Source organism: Scyliorhinus torazame, chromosome 4 (assembly GCF_047496885.1).
Source record: "Scyliorhinus torazame isolate Kashiwa2021f chromosome 4, sScyTor2.1, whole genome shotgun sequence".
NCBI lineage: Eukaryota > Metazoa > Chordata > Chondrichthyes > Carcharhiniformes > Scyliorhinidae > Scyliorhinus > Scyliorhinus torazame.
Window position 1 is genome coordinate 56087916 of NC_092710.1, and position 8458 is coordinate 56096373.

The 8458-nt window shown below is 43.5% G+C and overlaps 4 non-coding genes across 4 annotated transcripts; all 4 read left to right on the forward strand.

The window, feature by feature from the left end:
- Nucleotides 1–370: 370 nt before the first annotated feature.
- Nucleotides 371–452, forward strand: trnas-gga (transfer RNA serine (anticodon GGA)). Its single transcript has one exon. It is a non-coding gene; the product is annotated as a tRNA-Ser (tRNA).
- A 1287-nt stretch (nucleotides 453–1739) lies between these two features.
- trnas-aga (transfer RNA serine (anticodon AGA)) lies at nucleotides 1740–1821 on the forward strand. The gene has a single exon. It is a non-coding gene; the product is annotated as a tRNA-Ser (tRNA).
- A 1907-nt stretch (nucleotides 1822–3728) lies between these two features.
- trnas-aga (transfer RNA serine (anticodon AGA)) lies at nucleotides 3729–3810 on the forward strand. Its single transcript has one exon. It is a non-coding gene; the product is annotated as a tRNA-Ser (tRNA).
- Nucleotides 3811–7702: 3892 nt separating this feature from the next.
- On the forward strand, nucleotides 7703–7784 carry trnas-aga (transfer RNA serine (anticodon AGA)). Its single transcript has one exon. It is a non-coding gene; the product is annotated as a tRNA-Ser (tRNA).
- The last annotated feature ends 674 nt before the right edge of the window (nucleotides 7785–8458 follow it).

The window sequence follows — 8458 nt, forward strand, 5'->3', positions numbered from 1 at the left end:
CCTGAGGATAATTCCTGCGTTTTCAGAACCCAGCACTAACTCCAGTTTGTATTTTGATTTCTGTCGGTGCATTATCGCCCTGTCAACAAATACAGAAAGAAAATGCACAGAGTCCAACAGCAAATTGCGAATTTAAATCAAATCAAATGGCATTTCCTAATTCAACAAAGCGGTGCTATCAAAACATTCTTATAGCAACCTTAACAAAGCTATTGGCTCATCTCGGGTTTGGATTTCGTCAGGTTCTGAATGAAAGAATACTTATTATGAACACAATAATGTTCAGAATTGTATTATGTGTTTCTGCCTGCTCCTCCCGAATAAAAAAATACCTTCCGCGTCAAATCACCCAAGCAGCTTTTGCACTCATGTAGTCGTGGCCGAGTGGTTAAGGCGATGGACTGGAAATCCATTGGGGCCTCCCCGCGCAGGTTCGAACCCTGCCGATTACGTATGTTCTTTTTCTCATTCAGGTTCAAGTTTCACCACGTTCTTTGGAACGAATGGTGTCTGATGCGAAATGGTAGCCCACACTTTACAAAAAGACGAGTTGTTTTTCCCAACAGAGTGCGCTCTATTTGAAAAGTCGGGACACAGTTCAACATGTGTTATTATTCAGTGATTGGAAAAGTTCACAACGCTTTCTGGATAAGAATTATACAATGGAACATATGCCATTAATTAGTGAACGGAGATGTATAGACAGCTTGCTGATGAAGAGTTAGGCCATGGGCAAGCGTTATTGACTAGGGAGGGGAGAAGTAAAAGCCTGAATCATGCGAGCAACAATTCCAATTTTCAATTTTGTCCAAGGATTGGCGATGGTGAATGCAGAAAAGCTAGTGTTTCGAAACAAACCTGTTGGACGTTGACCTGGTGTTGTAAGACATCGTACTGTGCTCACCACAGTCCAACACCGGCATCTCTAAATCATGGCTATCTCCAAACTAAGACAATGCGAATGCTTTTTGGATAGTGTATATCGCAAATTGATTGTAGATGGTTGAATAAATACTAGAAACTAAGAGGGAACAAGCATGGAGTCAAGACCAGCATGGAGAGAAATAATCCTCACTCACCCGTCAGTCAGGAATGTTGGCTGTCTCCCAAGCACTAGATCCGGGGTCGCTTACCGAGCATTGCCAATTTAACCTTGTGACATTTGGGCATTTTGGATCTGAAGCGCGGGGAGTATCGAACTTATATTAGATAATAAATGTAAAATCCTCCCTTTAGTTGATGCGGAGTGGAAACGTTAACTCCGTTTCTCTCTCCACTGATGATGCCAGACCGGCTGAGTTTTCCCTGAAGTTTCTGTTTTTGTGAGTTGAAATGTAATGGATTTGCTTTAACCCAGATGTTTCTGGACTCTGAGGATAATTCCTGCATTTTCAGAATCCAGCACTAACTCCAGTTTGTATTGTGATTTCTGTCGGTGCATTATCGCCCTGTCAACAAATACAGAAAGAAAATGCACAGAGCCCAACAGCAAATTGCGAATTTAAATCAAATCAAATGGCATTTCCTAATTCAACAAAGCGGTGCTATCAAAACTTTCCTATAGCAACCTTAACAAAGCTATTGGCTCATCTCGGGTTTGGATTTCGTCAGGTTCTGAATGAAAGAATACTTATTGTGAACTCAATAATATTCAGAATTGTATGATGTGTTTCTGCCAACTCCGACCGAATAAAAAAATACCTTCCGCGTCAAATCACCGAAGCAGCTTTTGCGCTCGTGTAGTCGTGTCCGAGTGGTTAAAGCGATGGACTAGAAATCCATTGGGGTCTCCCCGCGCAGGTTCGAAGCCTGCTGACTTCGTATGTTCTTTTTCTCATTCAGGTTCAAGTTTCACCACGTTCTTTGGAACGAATGGTGTCTGATGCGAAATGGTATCCCGCACTTTGCCAAAAGACAGGTTGTTTTTCCCAACAGAGTGCGCTCTATTTGAAAAGTCGGGACACAGTTCAACATGTGTTATTATTCAGTGATTGGAAAAGTACACAGCGCTATCTGGATAAGAATTTTACAATGGAACATATGCTATTAATTAGTGAACGGAGATGTACATTCAGCTTGCTGATGAAGACTGAGGCCATGGGCAAGCGTTGTTGACCATGGAGGGGAGAAGTAAAATGCCTGAATCATGCGAGCAACAATTCCAATTTTCGATTTTGTCCAGGGATTGGCGATGGTGAATGCAGAAAAGCTAGTGTTTCGAAACATACCTATTGGACGTTAACCTGGTGTTGTAAGACATCGTACTGTGCTCACCACAGTCCAACACCGGCATCTCTAAATCATGGCTATCTCCAAACTAAGACAATGCGAATGCTTTTTGGATAGTGTATATCGCAAATTGATTGCAGATGGTTGAATAAATACTAGAAACTAAGAGGGAACAAGTCAAGACCAGCATGGAGAGAAATAATCCTCACTCACCCGTCAGTCAGGAATGTTGGCTGTCTCCCCAGCACTAGATCCGGGGTCGCTTACCGAGCATTGCCAATTTAACCTTGTGGCGATCAAATGAGGACTCTCAAGTCGCGAACTTGCTTTGTGACTGTAAAGACGTCCGCGGTTGCAATTCAAATAACCATAGTTTCAAACTCCATCTACCCTCCATTGCACTCAGGTTTCTTCTTTATTGTTAACAATTACTTGCCATTGTGGGTTTGATGGCAGACACGATTTCTTGCATTAAGAGGAGAAAGTGATTGAGGAGTATGTGGAAATGAAACAAAATGGGAACGTCTCGCCGTCCGTGGTTTGGAAGGTATGGAAGGCGGGAGTGAGGGGAGGTCATTTCATTCAAGACAAAGGTAGGTAGCGAGGCGCGGGAGGGAGGGCAGCGTTGATCGGGGAGATGTTGGCGGGCGATGAAATATATCTGATGCACACGGAAGAGGGACATGTAGTGAGGAGGAAGGAGTTGCCGGTGAAGTTTGATCTTCTATCGGAAGAGAGGGCGGTTCAGCAATGGAGGCCCGCAAGGGATTGGCTATGAATATGGTGAGAAAGCCATTGGATTGCTGGCGGGTCATTTCCATCGGCAGGCAACAGCGAGGGAGGTGGGACGGAGTATTTCTGCATCTGAATGTGAACTGGTTCGTGGATTCAGAAGAATGTTCAGAATATTTTTGTGACATTTGGGCATTTTGGATCTGAAGCGAGGGGAGTATCGAACTGATATTTGATAATACATGTAAAATCCTCTCTTTAGTTGATGCGGAGTGGAAATGTTAACTCCGTTTCTCTCTCCACTGATGATGCCAGACCGGCTGAGTTTTCCCTGAAGTTTCTGTTTTTGTGTGTTGAAATTTAATGGATTTGCTTTAACCCAGATGTTTCTGGACCCTGAGGATAATTCCTGCATTTTCAGAATCCAGCACTAACTCCAGTTTGAATTTTGATTTCTGTCGGTGCATTATCGCCCTGTCAACAAATAATGAAAGAAAATGCACAGAGCCCAACAGCAAATTGCGAATTTAAATTAAATCAAATGACATTTCCTAATTCAACAAAGTGGTGCTATCAAAACTTTCCTATAGCAACCTTAACAAAGCTACTGGTTCATCTCGGGTTTCGATTTCGTCAGGTTCTGAATGAAAGAATATTTATTGTCAACTCAATAATGTTCAGAATTGTATGATGTGTTTCTGCCAACTCCGACCGAATAAAAAAATACCTTCCGCGTCAAATGACACCGAAGCAGCTTTTGCGCTTGTGAAGTCGTGGCCGAGTGGTTAAGGCGATGGACTAGAAATCCATTGGGGTCTCACCGCGCAAGTTCGAACCCTGCCGACTACGTATGTTCTTTTTCTCATTCAGGTTCAAGTTTCACCACGTTCTTTGGAACGAATGGTGTCTGATGCGAAATGGTATCCCACACTTTGCAAAAAGACGAGTTGTTTTTCCCAACAGAGTGCGCTCTATTTGAAAAGTCGGGACACGGTTCAACATGTGTTATTATTCAGTGATTGGAAAAGTACACAGCGCTTTCTGGATAAGAGTTTTTCAATGGAACATACGCTATTAATCAGTGAACGGAGATGTACATTCAGCTTGCTGATGAAGACTGAGGCCATGGGCAAGCGTTATTGACCAGGGACGGGAGAAGTAAAATGCCTGAATCATGCGAGCAACAATTCCAATTTTCGATTTTGTCCAGGGATTGGCTATGGTGAATGCAGAAAAGGTAGTGTTTCGAAACATACCTGTTGGACGTTAACCTGGTGTTGTAAGACATCGTGCTGTGCTCACCACAGTCCAACACCGGCATCTCTAAATCATGGCTATCTCCAAACTAAGACAATGCGAATGCTATTTGGATAGTGTATATCGCAAATTGATTGCAGATGGTTGAATAAATACTAGAAACTAAGAAGGAACAAGTCAAGACCAGCATGGAGAGAAATAATCCTCACTCACCCGTCAGTCAGGAATGTTGGCTGTCTCCCAAGCACTAGATCCGGGGTCGCTTACCGAGCATTGCCAATTTAACCTTGTGGCGATCAAATGAGGACTCTCAAGTCGCGAACTTGCTTTGTGACTGTAAAGACGTCCGCGGTTGCAATTCAAATAACCATAGTTTCAAACTCCATCTACCCTCCATTGCACTCAGGTTTCTTCTTTATTGTTAACAATTACTTGCCATTGTGGGTTTGATGGCAGACACGATTTTTTGCATTAAGAGGAGAAAGTGATTGAGGAGTATGTGGAAATGAAACAAAATGGGAACGTCTCGCCGTCCGTGGTTTGGAAGGTATGGAAGGCGGGAGTGAGGGGAGGTCATTTCATTCAAGACAAAGGTAGGTAGCGAGGCGCGGGAGGGAGGGCAGCGTTGATCGGGGAGATGTTGGCGGGCGATGAAATATATCTGATGCACACGGAAGAGGGACATGTAGTGAGGAGGAAGGAGTTGCCGGTGAAGTTTGATCTTCTATCGGAAGAGAGGGCGGTTCAGCAATGGAGGCCCGCAAGGGATTGGCTATGAATATGGTGAGAAAGCCATTGGATTGCTGGCGGGTCATTTCCATCGGCAGGCAACAGGGAGGGAGGTGGGACGGAGTATTTCTGCATCTGAATGTGAACTGGTTCGTGGATTCAGAAGAATGTTCAGAATATTTTTGTGACATTTGGGCATTTTGGATCTGAAGCCAGGGGAGTATCGAACTGATATTTGATAATACATGTAAAATCCTCTCTTTAGTTGATGCGGAGTGGAAATGTTAACTCCGTTTCTCTCTCCACTGATGATGCCAGACCGGCTGAGTTTTCCCTGAAGTTTCTGTTTTTGTGTGTTGAAATTTAATGGATTTGCTTTAACCCAGATGTTTCTGGACCCTGAGGATAATTCCTGCATTTTCAGAATCCAGCACTAACTCCAGTTTGTATTTTGATTTCTGTCGGTGCATTATCGCCCTGTCAACAAATAATTAAAGAAAATGCACAGAGCCCAACAGCAAATTGCGAATTTAAATTAAATCAAATGACATTTCCTAATTCAACAAAGTGGTGCTATCAAAACTTTCCTATAGCAACCTTAACAAAGCTACTGGTTCATCTCGGGTTTGGATTTCGTCAGGTTCTGAATGAAAGAATATTTATTGTCAACTCAATAATGTTCAGAATTGTATGATGTGTTTCTGCCAACTCCGACCGAATAAAAAAATACCTTCCGCGTCAAATCACCGAAGCAGCTTTTGCGCTCGTGTAGTCGTGGCCGCGTGGTTAAGGCGATTGACTAGAAATCCATTGGGGTCTCCCCGCGCAGGTTCGAAGCCTGACGACTTCGTATGTTCTTTTTCTCATTCAGGTTCAAGTTTCACCACGTTCTTTGGAACGAATGGTGTCTGATGCGAAATGGTATCCCGCACTTTGCCAAAAGACAGGTTGTTTTTCCCAACAGAGTGCGCTCTATTTGAAAAGTCGGGACACAGTTCAACATGTGTTATTATTCAGTGATTGGAAAAGTACACAGCGCTATCTGGATAAGAATTTGACAATGGAACATATGCTATTAATTAGTGAACGGAGATGTACATTCAGCTTGCTGATGAAGACTGAGGCCATGGGCAAGCGTTGTTGACCATGGAGGGGAGAAGTAAAATGCCTGAATCATGCGAGCAACAATTCCAATTTTCGATTTTGTCCAGGGATTGGCGATGGTGAATGCAGAAAAGCTAGTGTTTCGAAACATACCTATTGGACGTTAACCTGGTGTTGTAAGACATCGTACTGTGCTCACCACAGTCCAACACCGGCATCTCCAAATCATGGCTATCTCCAAACTAAGACAATGCGAATGCTTTTTGGATAGTGTATATCGCAAATTGATTGCAGATGGTTGAATAAATACTAGAAACTAAGAGGGAACAAGTCAAGACCAGCATGGAGAGAAATAATCCTCACTCACCCGTCAGTCAGGAATGTTGGCTGTCTCCCCAGCACTAGATCCGGGGTCGCTTACCGAGCATTGCCAATTTAACCTTGTGGCGATCAAATGAGGACTCTCAAGTCGCGAACTTGCTTTGTGACTGTAAAGACGTCCGCGGTTGCAATTCAAATAACCATAGTTTCAAACTCCATCTACCCTCCATTGCACTCAGGTTTCTTCTTTATTGTTAACAATTACTTGCCATTGTGGGTTTGATGGCAGACACGATTTTTTGCATTAAGAGGAGAAAGTGATTGAGGAGTATGTGGAAATGAAACAAAATGGGAACGTCTCGCCGTCCGTGGTTTGGAAGGTATGGAAGGCGGGAGTGAGGGGAGGTCATTTCATTCAAGACAAAGGTAGGTAGCGAGGCGCGGGAGGGAGGGCAGCGTTGATCGGGGAGATGTTGGCGGGCGATGAAATATATCTGATGCACACGGAAGAGGGACATGTAGTGAGGAGGAAGGAGTTGCCGGTGAAGTTTGATCTTCTATCGGAAGAGAGGGCGGTTCAGCAATGGAGGCCCGCAAGGGATTGGCTATGAATATGGTGAGAAAGCCATTGGATTGCTGGCGGGTCATTTCCATCGGCAGGCAACAGCGAGGGAGGTGGGACGGAGTATTTCTGCATCTGAATGTGAACTGGTTCGTGGATTCAGAAGAATGTTCAGAATATTTTTGTGACATTTGGGCATTTTGGATCTGAAGCCAGGGGAGTATCGAACTGATATTTGATAATACATGTAAAATCCTCTCTTTAGTTGATGCGGAGTGGAAATGTTAACTCCGTTTCTCTCTCCACTGATGATGCCAGACCGGCTGAGTTTTCCCTGAAGTTTCTGTTTTTGTGTGTTGAAATTTAATGGATTTGCTTTAACCCAGATGTTTCTGGACCCTGAGGATAATTCCTGCATTTTCAGAATCCAGCACTAACTCCAGTTTGTATTTTGATTTCTGTCGGTGCATTATCGCCCTGTCAACAAATAATTAAAGAAAATGCACAGAGCCCAACAGCAAATTGCGAATTTAAATTAAATCAAATGACATTTCCTAATTCAACAAAGTGGTGCTATCAAAACTTTCCTATAGCAACCTTAACAAAGCTACTGGTTCATCTCGGGTTTGGATTTCGTCAGGTTCTGAATGAAAGAATATTTATTGTCAACTCAATAATGTTCAGAATTGTATGATGTGTTTCTGCCAATTCCGACCGAATAAAAAAATACCTTCCGCGTCAAATCACCGAAGCAGCTTTTGCGCTCGTGTAGTCGTGGCCGAGTGGTTAAGGCGATGGACTAGAAATCCATTGGGGTCTCCCCGCGCAGGTTCGAAGCCTGCTGACTTCGTATGTTCTTTTTCTCATTCAGGTTCAAGTTTCACCACGTTCTTTGGAACGAATGATGTCTGATGCGAAATGGTATCCCGCACTTTGCCAAAAGACAGGTTGATTTTCCCAACAGAGTGCGCTCTATTTGAAAGGTCGGGACGCGGTTCAACATGTGTTATTATTCAGTGATTGGAAAAGTACACAGCGCTTTCTGGATAAGAATTTTTCAATGGAACATACGCTATTAATCAGTGAACGGAGATGTACATTCAGCTTGCTGATGAAGACTGAGGCCATGGGCAAGCGTTATTGACCAGGGACGGGAGAAGTAAAATGCCTGAATCATGCGAGCAACAATTCCAATTTTCGATTTTGTCCAGGGATTGGCTATGGTGAATGCAGAAAAGGTAGTGTTTCGAAACATACCTGTTGGACGTTAACCTGGTGTTGTAAGACATCGTGCTGTGCTCACCACAGTCCAACACCGGCATCTCTAAATCATGGCTATCTCCAAACTAAGACAATGCGAATGCTTTTTGGATAGTGTATATCGCAAATTGATTGCAGATGGTTGAATAAATACTAGAAACTAAGAGGGAACAAGTCAAGACCAGCATGGAGAGAAATAATCCTCACTCACCCGTCAGTCAGGAATGTTGGCTGTCTCCCAAGCACTAGTTCCGGGGTCGCTTA